The sequence below is a fragment of the Geotrypetes seraphini genome, chromosome 2 (genome assembly GCF_902459505.1).
Source record: "Geotrypetes seraphini chromosome 2, aGeoSer1.1, whole genome shotgun sequence".
NCBI lineage: Eukaryota > Metazoa > Chordata > Amphibia > Gymnophiona > Dermophiidae > Geotrypetes > Geotrypetes seraphini.
The window spans coordinates 260,335,140-260,356,241 of NC_047085.1; the positions used below are offsets into that span (position 1 = coordinate 260,335,140).

A 21,102-nucleotide genomic window follows, 5' to 3' on the forward strand; every position below is an offset into this window, starting at 1 on the left:
CCATCTCGAGCATTACACTCTGAAAATAACCCGTTTAGAGGTACCATCAATGAAATATGTGAGCCTGTCCTGCTTTTGTCACATTATGACGTCTTCTGCAGGGGGTTACGTTGTGGAAATAAAAAGTGCGCCCAATCTGCTTCAATTTAGGAAGATGATTAAAAACTATGTTATTTCAGAGATGGTTTTTCTTGAAAGATTTAATTTTTGAGTTTGGAAGTCAAGATACTACAGTTTTGATTTTATGAGGCATTCTAAATGTTTATTTTATGTATCATGTTTTAGTTTGCTGATTTTATTATGTATATGATGATATATTGTAACTCGCCCAGAATTGTTGAATGTTTGTGAGTAATAAATTTTTTAAATAAAATAAATCAATAAGTGGTACTCAAGAAGGTGGATTCCATGTATTGAATTTGAATCCAAAAGGGTCCTGGATTTGAAAGGCGTAGTTGCCACACCACTCCCTGGTGGTTGAATCTGCTCTCAAAAGTGCCATAAGTTCTAGGTCGCATGCCTCGGCGTCCTCAGGCAGAGAGGCTCTAGCCTCAGTGCTTAATTCCCAAATCCAGTACTACCAGCTCTACACAAGCATTTACTTTTAGTCCTTGATTCACAAGGTGCTGGACTTTGTAGACACTCACCCACAGGAGCATGCTGCAGAGCTTCACTAGCTGGCTAAAAAGCAGGAGTGTCAAAAACTATTTGGCAGGGGGGGCATATGATACTTTTGATATTGCATCCACACTCTCTGATTTAGATGTGGAGATGCACAGACTCCCATGGCTGCGTGTCTATGATTTCAAATGTGCTGTTCAAGAGAGGTTAGTGGACATTCCCTGTCAGGGAAAAAGTCTTTTGGGGACAAGGTGGAGGAGGTCATTGACCTCATTAAGAAATACAATGATAGTATTCAGTCCCTCTCCCGGCAGCCTTCTTCTGCATCTTATGCTACTCAGAGGTTCACTGGTGGGTCTCAGAGGAGTTCCTATTACTCTCAAAGATGTAGATGTATGGCTTCTGCCTGTCCTTCACAGTAGACCCAGACCCAATGCCCCTGGGTTCACCAGCAACATCAACAAAAGTCACACCCTGCACCTCAGTCAGAAGCAGGTTATCAGTTTTTGAATGGCTCCAGAAGAGCATAGCTGCCATCAAAGTGTCCAACCTGGATGACCTGCTGGTAGAAGGGTAGCTGAATTAAAAAAAAAAAAAAAAAAATGGTGGCCCCCTTGTAACTTCAGACCGATGGAATCTTCAAATAGCCTGGATGGGATACGCTCTTAAATGACGACAGACCTCCAAATTGTCCTCCATGGCCATCGTTCTTCAGCACCCAGCATGAGCAGGTATTGTTAAGGAACTCTGCCCTTTTCCAGGCCTATGTGGTTGAGCTCATAATCCCAAAGGAAGAAGGGCAGGAATCCTATTACAGGTACTTTCTTGTGACAAAAAAGACAGGATTTTACTTGTCCTATCCTAAACCTGAGGGGTCTGAACAAGTATCTGGTCAAGAAAAAGTTCAAGATTGTTTCCTTAGACACCCTTCTCCCCATAATTCAGGAAAAAAGATTAGCTATACTCTCTGGACTTGAAGGATGCCTATACCTACATCCAGATACTTTTCAGAATTACCTCTGATTCCTTGTAGGAAAATGCTGCTGCCAGTTACGTGTTCTACCATTTGACCTCATGTCCACTCCAAGAGTACAGTATTTACAAAATGTCTTGCAGTAGTTGCAGTGTTGCTATGCATGCTGGGAGTGCATGTGTTTTCCTACTTAGAATTGGCTTTTCAAGAGCACATTGCGGGAGGGTGCTTAAGAATAAGTGCAGAGAACTATCTGGGTGCTGGAGCTGCTAGGATTTGTAATCAAGTACTCCAAGTCCCATATTCAGCTCATTCAATAATTGGAGTATATAAGAGCCCAGCTAGACACAAAGCAACCCAAGCCTTTCTCTCCCAAGATCGGGTGACTGCTTTCATTGTAATCGCCGAGCAGGTTCACATCTGCCAGCAGGTAACAGTTTGCCAGATGCTGAAACTGCCAGACCACATGGTCTCCACCATACATATTACTCCCATGGCACATCTCCATTTCAGAAAAGCACAGTGGAGTCTGGCTTCTCAGTGGCAGCAGGCCTTGGGGAACCTAGCGGATGTCACTGATGTCATGCCACACAATCTCAAACAATCTCTCCACTGGTGGATCAACCAGTCCAGTTTGATTCTGGGACTCCCATTCCAAATTCCACCTCCTGAATTGTTTATCTTCACCAATTCATCTCTTTGCCTGAGTCTCTCAATAATTTACTCTGTCAGCATTACTATTCAATATATACACATCTCGGTTTGCAGGTTACTTGAACAAATAATTCTTTCCATTTACGTTAATGTTATCTATTGGTGTCTTAAGTCCCTGAATGAAAAACAGTGGATCCCACAAAGAGATCTAAAATCCTTTATTGATGAATTCAAATACCCAACATGGCCATATTTCAAAACTTATCTTTGTCAAACTACTTAACTGCAGGAAGCGCTAGAGCTTGCTTACTGCAGTGACAAAGTGCTTACAGCAGGGCACACTCAGGCACCCTGCAGTAATTTTGCATGCTGGATGTGTTTCTCTTCTCCTCCCTCCTCCTCATGACGTAACTTCCGGTTTCGGAGGAGAAGGTTCGGGAAGCCGGCACGCATAGAGTTAGAGCCCCAGAGCATGGGTGAAGTTGCTTGCAGGCTACGGTGGGAGATAGGGCAGTGAGGGAGGGAAGCTTACAACTCACTGCCCCTGCTTGCTTCAGGCCTTCCTCGCTGCCAGATCCTGCATTCGCGGAAACAGAAAGTAGGTGGGACCCGGCAACGAAGAAGGCCTGAAGCAAGCAGAAGCAGCGAGTTGTGAATGCTGCACTGCCGATGGCTGTGTGAGACAGGGAGGGAAGGGGGGGAAGAAATGCTGTTGCACCCAATTGAGGAGAAAGAGGGAGAAGGAAGACTGGGGGGAAGAGAAATGCTGCTGCTGCTGTTGCACCCAATTGGGGAGAAAGAGGGAGCAGGAAGACCGGGGGAGGGGGGGGAGGAAGAGAAGAGAAATGCTGTACCCAATTAGGGAGAAAGAGGGAGAAGGAAGACTGGGGGGTTGGAGAGAAATGCTGCTGCTGCACCCAATTGGGGAGAAGGAGAAGGAAGACCAGGGAAGGGAGAAGAGGAACGAGAGATGCCAAGTCCATGGGAGGGAGGGAAAGGAAAGAAATAAAGGAGATACCAGACCATGGAGGGGGGGGGAGAGAAATGTTGTTGCTGCTGTACCCAATTGGGGTGAACGAAGACCAGGGAAGGAAGAGGAGAGGAACGAGAGATGCCAAGTCCATGGGAGGGAGGGAGGGAAAGAAATGAAGGAAAGGAGATCCCAGACCATGGAGGGGGAGAGAGAGATGCCAGACCAGGGGAAAGGAAGAAGGGAGGGAGATAAAGGAAGGAGAGAAGATGCCAGATAATGGAGGGGGAGATGGAAGGAGAAGAGATATGCCAGGGCATGGGGGGAGGAAGGGAAATTAAGGAGACAAATGCCAGACCAGAGGGAAAGGAAGGAGAGGAGGTGGCAGAGCATGGAGGGAGAAGGAGAGATAGGAGAGGAGAGAGATGCTAGGGCATGGAGGGAGGGAAGGGAAGTAGCTAGAGATGTCAGACCATGGGTTGGAGTGGGAAGGAAGGAAGGAAGGAAAGGAGAAGAGAGAGATGCCACAGCAAAGGGGAGGGGGTGGAGACAAAAATGGAGAGGAGGTGAAGCTGAAATGAATCATGTACAAAGGAGAGAAGGGGCACAGGATATACAGTTTATTGAAGGGACATAGAAAGAGGGACGATGCCATATGGAAGAGAGAGAGGGAAGACAGTGGATGGAAGGGACAGAGAGAGGGTGGACAGTAGATGGAAGGGGTAGAGAGAGCAGAGGCTGCATGAAAGGAGCAAAGAGCGAGGGCAGATGTTGCATGGAAGAGAGGACAAACACTATATAGAAAGAAGAGAGCGAAGAAAAGATTATTAAAGCAGAAACAACAAAAGGTAGAAAAAATTTGTTGCTTTATGTAGAATCAAATAGTATTGTAACTATATTGATAAAGGTTTATAAATAGGAAAAGGAACTAAGGCAATTTTGGTGGGACTAAACCCATTTCCTAAGATTAGAACAGGATACCATAACAGCAGTATACTGTACTGTCCTGAAGAAAGTTTTGGCCTCTGAAAGCTAATTGAAAAATGGATTAGTCCAATAAAACAGTATTTTCTTATTTCTCATATTTGTTTTATTCCTATTTGTTGATTTGTAAAGTGGTGATTGTTATGTATCAGTTTTTTTCAAATTTGCATCTACTGTCTTCATATTTTGCATAGTATTAGGGAATATGTGTCACCGTTTCTGTGGTGGTGTTGCATTGTATGCAGAGTTTTGCATCTTAAGGTTTCATTTTTATATATTAGTTTGTGGTCCTGTGTTTGCATAGGGGTTATTATTTGTGTTCTGCATGGATGTTCAGAAGTATACAGTGTACTTAGTGTAGTTTGATTTTGTGATTAACCATTATGTGTTGTTAATAAGACAGTGGCGTACCTAGCATATGTGACACCCGGGGCCCATCATTTTTTGGCACCCCCCCCATCTGTACAAAAAACATGATTTTTAGTAACAAGCCACATGTCACACATGAGTACCTAGGAAAAGGCAGCATCTTACATACTGCAGTGAGCAGTACAACATCAATACACCCATTGTAAAACTAAACAAGCCAGACTAGTACAGATCAATCCTACACCGTCAATCCTAACAGAAAACCATGTCTTTTGAACACACAGAACACAGAAAACACCTTCGCCTAGTATGAAATATGTCATCACAAACGAACCCCTCCCCCTTTTACAAAACTGTAGTGTGAATTTTAGCCACGGTGGTAACAGCTCCGACGCTCATAGAATTCTGAGCATCAGAGCTGCTACCACCACGGCTGGCGCTAAAAAATGCTCCACAGTTTTGTAAAAGAGGGGATAAATTAGAAATCCTATATAATAAAAGGCTAACTCGCGCATGCGCACTCCTATTTGTGTGCTTCCATGATCAGTAGTTCCGTGGCCGCATGAGTGCGCATGCGCGAATCCCCAGCACTTCCCTACACTCGCCGGAAGGACTGGACTGTACAAGTCCCCAGCACAAGCGTGTGGCCGACCCAGGATCGTGAGAGGATGCGCCGTGCAAAGTGCTGCACACTACTGGAGGGGGAGGGACATACCGGCACAAACCTCCCGCCAGAGAGGAAGGGCTGAAGCCAGCAACAGCAGCAAATTGTAAACGCTGCTGTTGCCTGAAGCACCCGAGGCAGACGCTTCTCTCCCAGCGACATGACTTTAATATCAAACCTCCCTCCAGCGTTGGCAGCTGCAGCACGCTAAACAGGCTGCTTCGGGCTTTCTCCTGCAGTTGAGTCCCTCTGCCACATCACTGATGACATCATCAATGATGCGACAGAGGGATTCAACGGCAGAAGAAAGCCCGAAGCAGCCTGTTTAGCATTCTGCGGCTGCCAACGCTGGAGGGAAGTTTGTTATTAAAGTCATCTTGCTGGGAGGGTCGCAGAGTCAGCGGGGTTTGGGCTGGGACGGGAGAGAAGCGTCTGCCTCGGGTGCTTCAGGCAACAGCAGCGTTTACAATTCGCTGCTGTTGCTGGCTTCAGGCCTTCCTCTCTGGCCGGAGGAAGACAGGACCGGCCAGAGAGAAAGACCTGAAGCCAGCAACAGCAATGAATTGTGAATGCTGCTGCTGACCAATAAGAACATAAGAACATAAGCAGTGCCTCTGACGGGTCAGACCACAGGTCCATCCTGCCCAGCAGTCCGCTCCCGCGGTGGCCCAAAACAGGTCAAGACTTGTCTGAATCATCAGAAGGGGCTCCCTTGCCACCTTGGTTTCCCATTTAAGTCCTGCCTTCCTATCGAAGTCCTAGCCCTCCGGTCTTGCACATGCACGACCAGGTTGGTTTATACTCATTACCTGGTTAACTTCCTATACTTGTGTTACATCCCAGCTCCTCCCTCAGTATCCCACGATCCCTTTATCCCTCAGGAATCCATCCAATCCCTGTTTGAATCCTTGTACCGTACTCTGCCTGATCACTTCCTCCGGTAGCGCATTCCAAGTGTCCACGACCCTTTGGGTGAAAAAAAATTTCCTTGCATTTGTTTTGAACCTGTCTCCCTTCAGTTTCTCAGAATGCCCCCTCGTATTTGCTGTCCCCTTCAGTCTGAAGAATCTGTCCCTATCCACCCTCTCTATGCCCCTCATGATCTTGAAGGTCTCTATCATATCTCCCCTGAGCCTCCTTTTCTCCAGAGAGAAGAGCCCCAGCCTATCCAGCCTCTTGGCGTATGAGCAGTGTTCCAGCCCTCTTACCATTTTCGTTGCTCTCCTTTGGACTCTCTCAAGTACCGCCATGACCTTCTTGAGGTGCGGCGACCAATACTGAACGCAGTATTCCAGATGTGGATGCACCATCGCTCGATACAATGGCATGATGACTTCCCGTGTTCTGGTTGCTATGCCCTTCTTTATGATGCCCAGCATCGTGAAGAAGTAGTTAAATGAGGAAAGGGAGCAGAGGGGGAGAGAATGGCTTGGAGGGAAGGAGGAAGGTATGCCAGACCAAGGGAAAAGGAAGGAGGAGATGGAGAGAGGCCATATGGAACAAAGAGAGAGAGGGCGGACACTGGATGGAAAGAGAAGAGAGGGGCAAGACAGAGGGTAAACAGTAGATGGAAGGGGTAGAGAGAGGGAGACACACCGAATGGAAGTGTGGAGGACAGGGGGAGCAGACGTTGGAAGTAAGTGGGGAGGAGAAAGAAAAAAGGCCACATGCAGGATTGAGGGAAGAGGATAGAGTTAGAAATAAAGATAGACAGACAGGGGGCCAGGGAAAGACACAGACAGAAAGAATGACAGCGTCCAAGGAGAGAGAGACAAATTAAAAAAAAAAAACCAGACAGACAGACATCTACTCTAGCACCCGTTAATGTAACGGGCTAAAACACTAGTACATAGATAAAGGTTAAATTGAACCAGCAAGAAGCTGGACTCTGCATACAATGCAACACCAAAGAAACAGTGACACATGTCTCCTAAAGCAATAAATAAATAGAAAATTTTTGTTCTACCTTTGTCTTCTCTGGTTTCTGCTTTCCTCATCTTCTTGTTACTCTCTTCCTTCCATCCACTATCCCTCTTCTCTCTGCATCTTCCATTTGCTCTGTTACTGTGCCTCTCCCTTTCTCCCTCCTTTCAAATTGGTCTGGCACCCATCTTCTTCCCTCCGCTCCTTCCATAGTCTGGCATCTCTGTCTTCTTCCCTGCCAGCGTCTTCTCCCCACTCTCTCTTCCCCATTTCCCTTCAGCGTCTTCTCCCCACTCTCTCTTCCCCATTTTCCTGCAGCATCTTCTTCCCCACTCTTTGTTCCTCATTTCCCTTAAGCATCTTCTCCCCACTCTCTGTTCCCCATTTCCATTCAGCATCTTCTTCCCATTCTGTCTTCCCCATGTGCTTTCAGCGTCCTTCTCCCCCCTCTGTTTTACCCTATTTTCCTCTCCACCCCACCTTTTTTTCTTTTCTCCCTCCCTGCCCCTTACCTTCGTGGCGCTTTCTCCCCCCCCCCCGGCCCGGACAACAGGCCCGGTCCGACAAAACTCCCTGCCCTGTGGCCGGCGATGTCTAAACTGCCTTCTTACAGCAGCTGGAGCGTTGTAGTTACATATGGCTGCTGTAAAGGTCGTCTCTGATGCAACTTCCGGCAGAAACACGCAACTTCAACGCTCTAGCTCAGGGGTGCCCACACTTTTTGGGCTTGCGAGCTACATTTAAAATGACCAAGTCAAAATGATCTATCAACAATAAAATAAAAAAAAACACAAAGCACACTGTACGCTGAGAAAATGTTAATTATCATTCCTATTCTGGGGGTTTTTCAAAGAGGTCAAGGCAGATGACTCTATGCACTTTCACCTCAGTAACAACCATACAAAAATAGACAAATACCCCCCTCCCTTTTTACTAAAGCACAATAGCAGTTTTTAGCGCAGAATGCCCTGCACTGAATGCCCAGGGCTGCTCTCGACGCTCATAGGCTCCTTGCGCTAAAAACCACTATTGTGGTTTAGTAAAAGGGGGCCATAGTGCAAAATATAGACAGCAGATATAAATTCAGACACATTTTGATCACTAAATTTAAAATAAAATCATTTTTTCTACCTTGTTGTCTGGTGATTTCATGAGTCTCTGGTTGCACTTTCTTCTTCTGACTGTGCATCCAATCTTTCTTCCCCCCTTTCCTTCCTCCCTCCCATGGTCTGGCATCTCTATCAGCCCCTTCCCTTGGATGTCTGGCATCTTTTCTCCCCATCCCTGCGTTCCAGCATCTCTCTTACCCTCCCCCACCCGGCAGGATCCGGTGCTTGCTCATTGTTCTTCCCAGCAGCACTGCTGCAACTCTTTGGGCCACCGGCAGCATGAATGAAGTAAACATGCTGCCTTCAGTGACCCAGAAGCTTTCTCTCAGCTACTGCTTCCCGCCTATGCGGGGACAGGAAGCAGTAGCAGAGGAAAGCTTTTGGGTCGCCAAAGGCAGTGTGTTCATTTCACTCACGCTGCTGGTGACCCAAAGAGTTACAGCAGCGTCACTGGGAACAAAAACAGTGAGCAAGCACCGAATCTTACTAGGGGAGGAGGGGAACTCCGGATAGGTGCGCGAGCTGCCCAGAAGGTCTCCGGGCTGCCATTAGCTGGTGGGCCTTGAAATGAAGACCACTGCTCTACATTGTGAAACCTTGATGGATTTACTAATTGTAGAGTTTAATTTGGAATCTCCTGCATGTCTTGCTCGTGGTGAATACACCACTGCAGGCAAAGAGCAAAAAAAATTATCCCTGCTGCAAAAAAAATTATCCCTGGCGGTTTCTTCCCTCCCTGCTTGTGGCCCGCTTACTTCTGAATAGAAATGGTTAGTGATTTCCAAAGGCCTTTGTGGCATTTTTAGGGTTGCAAACCTGCTTTTTTTATTTTTTTCTTTGAATTGCTAGGGGCTTTGCTACTCTGTGGTTCCTCATTTCCTGATCAGTTCTGGCCTCCTTTTTTTTTTTTTCAGTGACACATTTGTTTGCCCTTCTAAAGCCGCCGCCACCCCAAGCTCGTCTTCCCTGCGTCGGGCCGACCAGCATTCCTCTTCCCGACGTCAATTCTGCCGTCGGAGAGGAAGTTCCGCCCAGCTAGGCAGCGATTGGCTGGCCCAAACTTCCTCTCTGACGGCAGAATTGACGTCGGGGAGAGGCAGGCTGATCGGGCCGGTAGAGTTTTCTGGACCTGGCCGGCTGTGCACCCCCCCTAAGGCTGCACCCGGGGCGGACCTCCCCCCTCTGCCCCCCCCCCTTGGTACGCCACTGTAATAAGATTATATTGTATGTATATATGAAAAATGAATGGAAAAAAATGGTATTACAATTAGTACTAGTATGGGGGGCAGGGTCTGGGGTGGAGCTTTCAGGCCCCCCCAAACAAAAAAGCGTTCTGCTGCCTATGGTGTAGCCTAATGCAGTGCTTCACAGATCAGCTCTCAGGGCACATCCAGCCTTTTGGGTTTGCAGGATATCTACAGTGAATATGCATGAGATAGAAGGCAGCATATGCCAAAAAGAATGGAAAAAGGATCCAAATGAAGAAAATAAGAAGTAACATATGCACTGGCAAATAAGATAAGGAAGGCACAAAGAGAATATGAAGAGAAACTTGCTAATGAGGCAAAACCTCATAGTAACAACTTTTTCAGGTACATCAGAAGCAGAAAACCTGTGAGGAAATCTTTGGGACTGTTGGATCATCAAGGAGCAACAGGGGCACTCAGGGAAGAAATGATTTTCCAGGATGATACAGAGGAACTGAAAGAAACACCTGATTTTCTCAGTCACAGTCCCCCAGCTCTGGAACTGCTTACCTATCTACATCAGGGAGGAGACCGTACTAAATAGATTTAAAGGCTCCTTCAAATGTTTTCATTTCAAAGATGCATTTGAAAAATATGATTAGGGCGTTAGTATCACTCAGCTTACTTTCCTAACCATCAGAGTTTCTTAAGTTTTATTATCCTCGTTTTCATTGAACCCTCCTTTTGTTCATCCCTTAAATGTCTCCTCTCCTATAAAATTGTAGTTCTTCCCTCTTTCCAACTTGTCTCTAGTTAGTCTAGTTTCAGTGAATGTCCAGACATGTATGTTTTTTTTTTCTTTTCTACGTGTCCCCCATTTTAATCAATGTATATCGCTTAGAAATATTTATAAGCATTTAATCAAATTTTAAATAAAACTTGAAACTTAAAAAAACTTGAAATCTCAGTGAACCTGGAAGATGTACTAAGTCAAATTAATAAGTTAAAGAGTGATATATCACCTGGACCGGATGGTATACATCCCAGGGTACTGAAAAAAACTCAAACATGAAATTGCTGATCTGTCGGTAGTGATCTGTAACCTGTCACTAAAATACTCTGTAGTACCTGAAGATTGGAGGGTGGCCAATGTTACACCGATTTTTAAAAAGGGTTCCATGGGTGATCCGGGAAATTACAGACCAGTAAGCCTGACTTCATTACCAGGCAAAATAGTGGAAACTATTATAAAAAATAAAATTACATAACACGTAGACAAAAATGGTTTAATGGGACAGAATCAGCATGGGGTCAGCCAAGGCAGGTCTTGCCTCACCAATTTACTGCATTTCTTTGAAGGTGTGAATAAACATGTTGATAAAGGTGAGCCAGCTGATGTAGTGTATCTGGATTTTCAGAAAACTTTTAACAAAGTTCCAGAAGCAGTGTTCTGTTGTGGATCAGGAGCTGGTAACTGGACAGAAAACAGAGGGTAGGGTTAAATGGTAATTTTTCTCAGTGGAGCAGGGTAAATAGTGAAGTGCTGCAGGGATCTTTTCTGGGACTGGTCCTATTTAACATATTTATATAGGATCTGGAAACTGGAATGATAAGTGAGATGATTTAAATTTGCAGATGACTGAAAACTATTCAAAACACCTGAGGAATGTGAAAAATTGCAGGAAGACCTTAGGAAATTGGAAGACTGGGCATCCAAATGGCTGTGGGCCTGGCGTTTGTACACGCCTGGCCTGGCGTCGGGGAAGCAGGGAGAACATAACGCAAAGGCAACGAGAGCCTATCGCGGGCTCTGTGATCAACTCACTTTGCCTTTGCAATCTACTGGTCGATCGTGATCGATCTTTTGGGCACCCCTGATCTAAATCATAGTTATCTTATGCTAGGGTTCACCTTAAGAGTCAGCACCCAAGAAAAAGAACTGGGAATCATTGTAGAGACTATGCTGAAATCTGCCCAGTGTGCAGCTGGGTATAAAAAGCAAACAGAATACTAGGAATTTTTAGGAAAGAGAAAGTAAATAAAACAGAATATTATAAAGCCTCTGCATTGCTCCAAGGTGTGTCCTCACTTTTGAGTATTGCACACAGTTCTGGTCATTGTATCTCAAAAAGGTATAGCAGAATTTGGAAAGGTTCAAACAGCAACCAAAATGATAAAATGGATGAAACTCCTGTAGTATGAGGAAAGACTAAAGAGGTTGGGGCTCTTCAGCTTGGGAAAAGAGAGTTGAGGGAAGATATGATTGAGGTCTGCAAAATCCTGAGTGGTGTAGAAAAGGGATAAGAGTGAATTGATTTTTCGTCCTTTCAAAAAGTACAAAAACAAGGGGTCACTCAATGAAATTACATGGGAATACTTATAAAAGAAATAGGAGGAACTATTTTTTAACTCAAAGAATAGTTAAGTTTTGGAACTCATTGCTAGAGGATGTGGTTACAGTGTTTAGCATAGCTGGGTTTAAGAAAGGTTTGGACAAGTTCTGGAGGAAAAGTCCATAGTCTGCTATTGAGACAGACATGGGGGGGAGGGGGGGAGAGCCATTGCTTGCCCTGAATCGGTAGCATGTAATGTTGCTACTATTTGGGTTTCTGCCAGGTACTGTGATCTGGATAGACCACTGTTGGAAACAGGAAACTGGGCTGACCCAGTATAGCTATTCTTATGTTGTAACCTGGGCATGCAGATCTATTTCTAGGGACAGAAAAATATTATACCTGAACTACTGCCAGAGTGCAAATTGAATCCAGGATGAAAGTTCAAACCTAGGAATGCTAAATGTCTTCCTTCAAGGATAAGAATTTGGCAGTTCTGCTGCACAATTGGATCAGTAAGGTGAACTTGGATATAAGCATAAAAAAAAATCATAGCAATTACAATAAGTACTATACACATTATAGTAAAGCACTGTCGCAGTTTTTTTTTTTTTTAACCAGGATACTTTTCAAGAGCTGTTCTAGGAAACCATCCTTTCTACCAACTGTTTGTACACAGTCCCTAGGATGATCTCTGCAGTTCCCAGTTTCCTGCCTGGCTCGCTCTTTGCAGACGCTCCCTACGACCACCCCTCACTCGCCTTCTCTCCCCCTCCCCCCCTTACAATACAGTACTTCCTTTTGTAATTCTCTGCATTGTACAGGGAGCGGGGCAGCGCGGGGAGAAATTTGGCATTTTTTTGTTGTTGTCCGGCAGGCAGAGCGAAGAACTGGATTTTTAAATACCAGAACGCCCTCCCCTCAAAATTGGCCGCATTTCGTAGCCGGTGAAACAGGCCGATCGCGGTTTCCGCACACATTTTTTGCCCCCCCCCCCCGTCATTATTATTTATATCGGGGGGTTGGTGTGTTTTTGTGTGCCGGCTGAGAAGGGGGAGGAGCCGCCTGGCGGTGCTAGTGCTAGAGGCAGCTTCAAGCGCAGCAGCAGCAGCGCCCAGAGACCCGGCCTCGCCGGGAGATGGAGCTCACCGGGCCAGGCACCCTCCTCTGGCTTCCTCTGTCCTAGATCAGAGCCCGGAGCCCGACACAAGCGATGGGTGAGTACGGGGGACGGGGGGACGGGACAGCCGACAGCCCCAGCACCCCTGCAATGCAATCGCTGTAGCAGGTGAATTGGAGGGAGAGAGTGACGAAAGGAAGGGGGGCGCTATATGTTTGTGGCGCTCGTCTGTCTGCATTAGATGCATTTAGAGGGGAGCCGGCGATTAGAATATTTTAGCAAAAATGGTCTCGTCAGTGCATCCTAGCCGGGAGAGAAACTAACTGTACGCTTCATCCTTAATATGCATAGAGAAGTAGTGTGTGTGTCTGTAATACGAAGATCGCAGCGTGCGTATTATTCGCCGGGATGTATAAATATGCACGGACGCATTGCCTAGGTCGCTGAAGGTGCACATATAGCTGGAGAGGGCTCGAGTCGCCCTTTGGTGCGGGCAGGGTTCGTTTTGATGGCTCTATCAGAAAGAAGCGGTGGAGTGGATTGAAAAAAACAAAAAAGCAACTGACAGCCCTGTGGGTAGGGAAGATAAGCGGCGCTCTGGCTGCTAGTGGGCGGCAGTGGCCTGGCTTTGCGCCGTCGCTCGCCTCTCCGCAGTGCCGTGCCTGTCTGTGTCGGTGCCTCTTCGTGCTCCGCTCCCTCCTCCCTCTGAAGCCAGGAGCCCGAGCATGGTGGCCGGCAGAGGCTAATACTGCATGTTGCTTTTTTGGGCTTGGGGCCTCTCTGGTGATCTGTTGCTGTCAGTTACTCATTCTAGTGGGTTCTTCACTTCTCACCCCCGCTTCGCTTGATTTCTCAAGCTTTGAAACCCTGCCCGGATCTGCTGACTGGGAGGGGGGGGGGGCGGGGTGAGAGTATGATCTGGGATTTTTTTGGGGGGGGTTTTTTTTCTTCTTTTTTTTTTCCCTTTTTTTTCTCTTTTCTTCCCCTCCCTTTGTTTTTTCCCCTAATATATGTTTTTTTCCTCCATCAAGAGAAAAATTTGTAACTTTTCCCCCCTTTCCCTCTTTTCATGTTTGTTTTTAACATTATATATAGAGATCTTTTCTGTTTTATGTAATTATTTAACAAATATTTATTTAGCTGTTATTAATGTATTACTAATATGACTATATGTTCTCTTATAATCTGTTTTTAATTGTACATCGCTTAGAATGTTTTAAATAGGCGATTCATCAAAAATAAAGTGAACTTGAACTTGAACTGTGGGAATCAACATCTACAGCAGTGGTCCCCAACCCTGTCCTGTAGGACCACCAGGCCAATGGGGTTTTCAGGAAAGCCCTAATGAATATGCATGAGAGAGATTTGCATATAATGGAAGTGAGAGGCATGCAAATCTGCTCCATGCATATTCATTAGGGCTATCCTGAAAACCCCATTGGCCTGGTGGTCCTCCAGGACAGGGTTGGGAACCACTGATCTACAGTATTCTATGCGGACCGTTTGACTGGGGCTAGTAGACTTTTTTTTTTTTTGGGGGGGGCATCATGGCTAATCCTCTTGGACCGTAGCTGGCACAGAGTTCATAGATTGGGGCGTAGAGGAAAGGAGTCATATAGAGTGGGGGTCGGGAAGGAGGAGAGAAGTGAAAGGCTGGAGGAGTTGGCAAGTAGAGGAGGTGAGTGGGAAAACTGTATTGGAGGATGAAGGCACATACCAGAACAGAAATTCACTGGCTGTACACATTCTTGCATTCCTCACACCCTCAAATCAAGTCATTGGAAGGCATAGGGACAGCCAGAGTACACAAGTGCACTTCAGTGCTTGCTAGCCTTCTTTCCTTCCCAAGAAGTTTTCAGACTGTGTGTATGAGTTATAAGGCTGTAGATCTTAATGTTACAGAGAGGGATAGGGGCTAGCAGTCAGGAGAGGATTTTATAGACATGCACCTCTGTCCCAATTCTTTCAGGCATTGTGGGGCAGGGACCCGACTGCTTGCAGCTTTTATCCAGTTACATTAAGCTGTCCCAGTTGCCCCTCTAGCACTTTTCTGATATAGGGCTAGATTCACTAAGCAAACTGATCGTGTACCGATCGGTTTGCGACCCAATTTTCCTCCGACCCAATTCACTAACCTCTGTGCCGATCCAATTCCGATCCATGCACGCAAAAAAGGGGAAACGGCATGCAAAGTAGTCAGGGACACGATTCACTAAACAAATCTGGGACACCGACTGGCCTGGCCGATCAAAAGAAGAAGCGACTGCTGGGGGCCAGTTGCACATGTCCCTGCCGACTCTTCTGCTCCATTGTTGCCCTGCACTCTGCCCCGATCATGCATTGCTCTCTGCCCCGATCTTCCAGCCCTGTTTGGTTCCAAAATGCCACAATCTCCACTTCCCCCTGCTCTCTGACACCCAGACTGATCTCTGCTGCCCCGACTCTGGATCTCTGCCGCCTTCCCTGTAGTGCGAGCCTGTGGGTTTAAAGCAGGGCTGCACTACGGCGTGTTCCAGAACACGCTGCAGTGCAGCACCGCTTTAAACTAGAGAGCTACACGGGAACGGGGATGGCGGGACTCGCGGGGATCCCGTGGGTTCCCCCTTCGGGTCACGGGGATCCTGTGGGGACGCCTCCTAGGGTCGCGGGATTCCTGCGGGGTTGGATGCACTCGAGCCGTGAGGCTCGTCTTCTTTTCCCTACCTGCCCTGCCGCAGCACACAGCCAACCGGAAGTCTTCCACGATGTCAGTGCTGACGTCGGAGGGAGGGCTTAAGCAAAGCCCTCCCTCCCTTCGACGTCAGCGCTGACATTGGGAAGACTTCCGGTCGGCTGTGTGCTGCGGCAGGGCAGGTATGAAAAATTCAAGGCAGTGATGTACCAAGGGGGGGAGGTCCGTCCCAGGGCAGCCTTAGGGGGGGGTGCAGAGCTGGCCAGATCTCCTTACCTTTGTGGCGCTTTCCCCCGACCGACTGACAACAGGCCCGGTCTGACAAACCTCCCTGCCCTGTAGCCGCGAATCTAAATTACCTTCTTACAGCAGCTGGATTCAGGGCAGGGAGGTTTGTTGGACCAGGCCTGTTCTGTTGTCGGTCGGGCGGGGAAGCGCCACGAAGGTAAGGGGCAGGGAGGGAGAAAGGGAGGAAAGGTAGAGTGGAGAGGAAAAGACGCTTAAGGGAAATGGGTAAAACTGAGGGGAGAGAAGAACACTGAAAGCACTGGGGAAGACAGAGGGGGGGGAGAAGGACGCTGAAAGCACATGGGGAAGACAAAGGGGTGGAGAAGGACGCTGAAAGGACATGAGGAAGACAGAGGGGGGAGAAGGATGCTGAAAGGACATGGATAAGACGGGGGGGAGAAGGATGCTGAAAGGACATGGGGAAGACAGGGGGGAGAAGGATACTGAAAGCACATGGGGAAGACAGAGGGAGGAGAAGGACGCTGACAGGACATGGGGAAGATTGGGGGAGAAGGATGCTGAAAGGAAATGGGGAAGAGAGAGTGGGGAGAAGATACTGAAGGGAAATGGGGAAGAGAGAGTGGGGAGAAGATACTGAAGGGAAATGGGGAAGAGAGAGTGGAGAGAAGATGCTGAAGGGAAATGGGGAAGAGAGAGTGGGAAGAAGATGCTTAAGGGAAATGGGGAAGAGAGAGTGGGGAGAAGACGCTGAAGGGAAATGCGGAAGAGTGGGACGAAGACGCTGGCAGGGAAGAAGACAGAGTTGCCAGACTATGGGGGGAGCGGAGAGAAGAAGATAGGTGCCAGACCAATTTGGAAGGGGGGAGAGGCACAGTAACAGAGCAAATGGAAGACGCAGAGAGAAGAGAGATAGTGGATGGAAGGAATTGAATGAGAACATGAGGAAAGCAGAAACCAGGCAACAAAGGTAGGAAAAAAATTATATTTCTTTTTCTTTTTTTTTTTTGCTTCAGGATAAAGTAGTATATTAGTTGTGTTGATAAAAATTTATAAACATTAGAGGCTCTGGTAGAAACCCGTTTACAAAGTATGTATTCTTCCCAATTAATATTTTCAAATTAATAAAGTCTCTTTGCTTATTTGTAAATGGGTTTCTACCAGAGCCTTTAATTCAGTAGCATAATTAAATGAAATAACTATTTTTGAAGTTTATAGAGACGGGCGGAGACGGAGGGGATTCCTCGCGGGGACGGGTGGGGACGGAGGGGATTCCTCACGGGGACGGGTGGGGATGGAGGGATTCCTCACATGGACGGGTGGGGACGGGTGGAACTTTGACGGGGATGGTTGGGATCTCTGTCCCCACGCAACTCTCTACTTTAAACCCACAGACTTGCACCGCAGGGAAGGCAGCAGAAAGCGGGAGAGTCGGGGGGGGGGGGTTAAGGCCTAATAGGATTCACATGTTCTGGCTGATTGACCCCCCACCCCTACATGCAAAAGTGTCTTCCTTGCAGACCATTGACAGGCAAAGAGATTGTCTGCGCATGCTTCTAGATCGCTCAGCAGCGATCCCTGCGGTCGGTGGGGGGCGTTTCTCCGATCACCCTCATTAAAATATTCTCCCTTTGTGAATTAGTCGGCCTGCCACAGATCGGGTACGGAGAGGCAGGATAGTGAATCTAGCCCAAAGACTTTCCTTAGAGTCACTCAGCTCAAGGTGCCTCTTTCTCTTTTCCACTTGGTTCAGTACCTCCTGACCTCTCTGCACCAGCATGAATCCTTATATACGTTTTGTTTGTAAATCCTGTCAATCTCTTTTAACTAGGTTCTCCATTCTAAAGAGGAGGGACTGTTCACTGTCAGAAAAATAAACATGATTAAGTCGAATACAAAAGTGTGTGGCATCCTTCGATGTCTATCAAGTTGAATTTAAAAAGTTTATTTTGATATACTGCCAGTAAAGATAATATCTTAGCAGTGCACAAAGTAAAAAACAAAACCAAAAGAAGAAAGCAATTTCAAAATATTTGAGGGTGCTGATAGGGAGTAGCTTTCATTTAACTTATCCTTGTAAATGTGTAGTTAAATATAAACCCTTGAAATATGTATTTTTTGAACCTTCACACTTAGCCACATTTCTGTCCTTAAAACGCCTCGAAGGGGTGTGAAGTTTGAACTCTCAGTAATTAAATTTTGATTTCAGATGTTGGAACTTTGTTTTCTTAAAGATTTTTCTTTTTTTTCTTAGATAAATTCCGCTTGTGTAAATCAAGGATCTTAATCATAATGTGGACTTGAGCAGGAGTTGCATACTTTCCTTTTGATATAGAATTCTTATTTGTTGTAACCCAGTGTATTGCAAACTGTGTGCCAACACATTGGTGAGGAGGAGAGTCATCCATGCTCTCGAGGTACGTCCTTTAGGAAGTCAGCCAGTGCAGATTACTCCCCTGGCTGCTGTCTCTCCTCCTCTCCCCGAATCTCCCGGATCCCTCCACCAAAGCGGGTTGTGGCCAGATGGGGCCTCCGCGCATGCGCGTGATGTCATCGCGTTGACATCCGTGCACTTCTTGGTGCCTTCTGGCCAGGACACTGGATTTAGTGTGCCGCCCGCCGGAAAGTTTGCGAGACCTGTACACTTCTCCCTCCATATTCGTGGTTTTAGCAGTCGCGGTTTTGATTATTCGTGGGTTTTAGCTTGCTGGCTCCTCCCCCTAAATTACATCAGCTTGCATAGAGAAATGGCTGATTCCAAGCGTTTACAGAGTAAATCGCTGATTCCCAGCACTTTCTTCACTGTGTTTTGCCTCTCCTTCAGGAACAGGCCAGGATTCCCACCATGTTATTCGCGGTTTCGCCATATTCACAATAGTTTTTAATAGAAAACCGCGAATAGCATATGAAAAAGTTATTCAGAGTTTTTCTGTATTATGTCACACCTGTGCTCTGAATGAACACCCGGAGCTTGCTTCTGGCGTGGTCCCTTTAGAATTAGGGTATCCTTTCAAGTTGGTTACCACTAGGCAACCGCCTAACCTAGCTTATTTCCAAGGTCTTTTAAGAATACAACAGTCAGTCAGAATGGCCTTGGTGAAAACATAAGCTTTATTCGGCCACTGGCCTCCAAAATCACAGTGAAACCCAGGATTCCTGGGCAGCATGAAACAATACAAAAGAGAGACAGTAGGAAGCTCACTGACAATTGACCCTGTTCTAATACAGAAAAGGAAATGAGGGGAGGGGGGAGGAAAAATGTACATTACTTGTATATACATTATTAAATTTTAGGAAGAGCCTGGTAGAAAAAGTAAGGTTTAAGGAAGTGTTTGAATTTCTTAATGGACGGCTCAGTGTTTGAATTTCTTAATGGTAAAGTGGGAAATTAGAGTTTAGAGCTAAGTATAAAGTTCTGAACATTGCAGCTCTCTGCTCAGTCTCCATTTTATGTTTTCTGCTCTGCTGCATGAATGCAGAAACATTTATTTGTCATTGAAGAGCCTTTTCTTGCTTTTCTGATGCAATTTTCATTGGGTTGTATTAATTTCTTAATTAGTTAAAATTACAATCAAATTTATTTCCTGCCTAGATTCCATTGGTTCAGTCCTGTCCAGTTTGTAGGAGATAACCTGACTTGTAGTCAGCCCTCGAAGACTGGGAGTGAAGACCAAGCCCACAGGTTCAGGCTATCCCAAATGAATATGCATGAGTGAGATATGCTTTCCCACTATCTTCGTTGTATGCAAATATCTCACGCCTGGTCCGTTGGTGGCCCTTGAGAGCTGGGGGTGTAAGCCAAGTGCCTTTGGGCATCATTGTTGACGGTGTCTCATTTGTTGGAATCTAAAGCATTACTAGAATTGTTATGAGTGCACACAGATGTCTTCAAATGCCTGGAAAAAATCATCTAATCTTCTTCAGTGAGCACCATGAAACCGAAGAGAGATTTTTTTTTTTTTTTTTTAGTATTTATACACCACTTATAACCTAAGCGGTTTACATTCAGGTACTCAAGTATTTATCCCTATCTGTCCTGGTAGGCTCACAATGGAGTGTTAAGTGACTTGCCCAGGGTCACAAGGAGCACTGCTGGGCTTGAACCTGCAACCTCAGGGTGCTGAGGCTGCAGCCCTAATCACTAGGAAGACAACAGCACAGAAGTCAGCTGGCTTGGCAGAGTCCAGCAGGTCCATGTTTGATGTTGACTCCATGCCCTCATGGCATGGACATCCTGTTCTAAAATCTTTTTATTAAGATTACAAGTGAGATCAGCTCTGCCCATCTAATGAGTACACACAATAAATCATTGGTAATTTTAGGCCATACCATTCTGTTAACTTGTTTGGTCGTGGAATCCTTTTGCTATCTGGGGGTGATTATAATGTGAAGTTATCCTTTTCTGACCATGTTGCTGTGATAGTGCTGTGACAGTGGCTTCAAAAATCTCATTTTGAAAAAAGGGGTACTGCATAGCTTTATTTTGAGAGGGTGCCAGTCTCAGCTGAGACTTCTCAGTTACACAGTCTGAGCAGAAGCACCTTCTCAAACCACATGGCTGAAAAGCAGTTGCAAAGTGCCATTATCTTGGTGCAAAAGACTGTAATGAGGGCAGCACCCCAAAGCACAAGAAGGCTGAAAATACTCCAGCACCGTTACTTCACATTATTACATTGCTATAATATCTATTATTCATAAGACCCCTGAGGAAGACTCTATTGTTGAAACACGGACCGTGTAGAGTTCAACGCTCCCAGCAGACTAGGTCCTTAAGGTTGTTTATGTGGATTGCTATATTGATTTTGTGTTTCTTAAAACTTTTAATAAAGTCCATCTCAGGAACATTGTCTCTCCACAGTGTTTCTTTTGTTTTTCTTGGATTTTTGTTCTCTGTGGACTCTCCAGGGTCAATTTCTTTGCTCTTGGTGGACCCAAGTGACATTACACATCTATCCACCCTGGTGCCTATTGGTAGTCCAGCACCGCATAGCAGCACTTTCAAGATGGAAAAAGGAAAGTGCCGTAGATGCTCTGAGGTAAGACAGCAATCCCTCCAATTGCACCAGCAGAATTATGTTAGTTCTGCACAAAAAAAGAGCCACAGTCTTCTCAGAAGCCAAACATTTCTGTCTGAATTGGATTCTGAGTTGTCCGAGGGCCACGCCTTATACACTTCTTTCAGAAAATTCTTGGACTCTTCTGGAAATCTGTCGAGACCTGTAGTTTAAACCATGTGATTCCTGCCCTATCCACAGGAATCCCTTCAGATTGATCCCTT

The 21,102-nt window shown here is 46.2% G+C and overlaps 1 protein-coding gene across 1 annotated transcript in view; it reads left to right on the forward strand.

Moving 5' to 3' along the window:
* The first annotated feature begins 12,677 nt into the window (after positions 1 to 12,677).
* MGAT3 (beta-1,4-mannosyl-glycoprotein 4-beta-N-acetylglucosaminyltransferase) overlaps positions 12,678 to 21,102 on the forward strand; it is a 254,516-nt gene continuing 246,091 nt past the window's right edge. The window contains exon 1 of the mRNA XM_033929500.1: positions 12,678 to 13,004. The gene's annotated coding sequence lies outside the window, so the exon portion shown is untranslated. The remainder of the gene's footprint in view (positions 13,005 to 21,102) is intronic.